Genomic DNA, 705 nt, shown 5'->3' with positions numbered 1-705 from the left:
AAATAACTTTTATTTTTCATTTGATCATTATCTTTATATAACCAGGAAAATTCTGCAACATCACATTAGAAAATAAAAATGAGCAAGCCTTAATTTCTCCACTTATTAGATATTGGTTTTATTAAGACTTCCAGAAAGATTTACCCTGTCATACTTTCAAACGGAGATCTCAAACGCATTCCTAGTTATTCTCCTTCTAGCCAGTTCTTGTTTGACTGCATTTTAGGAGAAGTTTCATGCATGGCATTCCTATCCATTTACTTGGCCATAGAATTGTTGACTGGTTTCAGAAAAACCTTGGTTGTTGTTTTTAAACTGACAAATAATAACAAAGAATACAAAATTGAACCAACTCAAGTTAGAGCTACTCTTTAAGTCCTGGTTAAGAGTCCACTGATATTTTTTTTATCTCACAGGAACAACTCTTTACTACCTTGAAGAAATGAGAAGAGCATAATTAAGTTTTTTAAAAAGCCTTATAATGTGTTTTAAGAGTTGCTAGACCTAGTATCCCTCGTGCCCGTCCCTCCTCTACTCTTCTGCTGTATTCCTGGCTATTCTTGCTTATTTGTTTCTCGATGTAAATTTTAGAATCAGTTCGTCCGCCAGGGGTTTTTTTGGTGGGTTTTTTTTTTTTTTTTGCGCTACGCGGGCCTCTCACTGTTGTGGCCTCTCCCGTTGTGGAGCACAGGCTCCGGACGCGCA

Source organism: Lipotes vexillifer, unplaced genomic scaffold, assembly GCF_000442215.2.
Source record: "Lipotes vexillifer unplaced genomic scaffold, Lipotes_vexillifer_v1.1 scaffold697, whole genome shotgun sequence".
NCBI lineage: Eukaryota > Metazoa > Chordata > Mammalia > Artiodactyla > Lipotidae > Lipotes > Lipotes vexillifer.
This window is presented reverse-complemented; position numbering follows the sequence as displayed.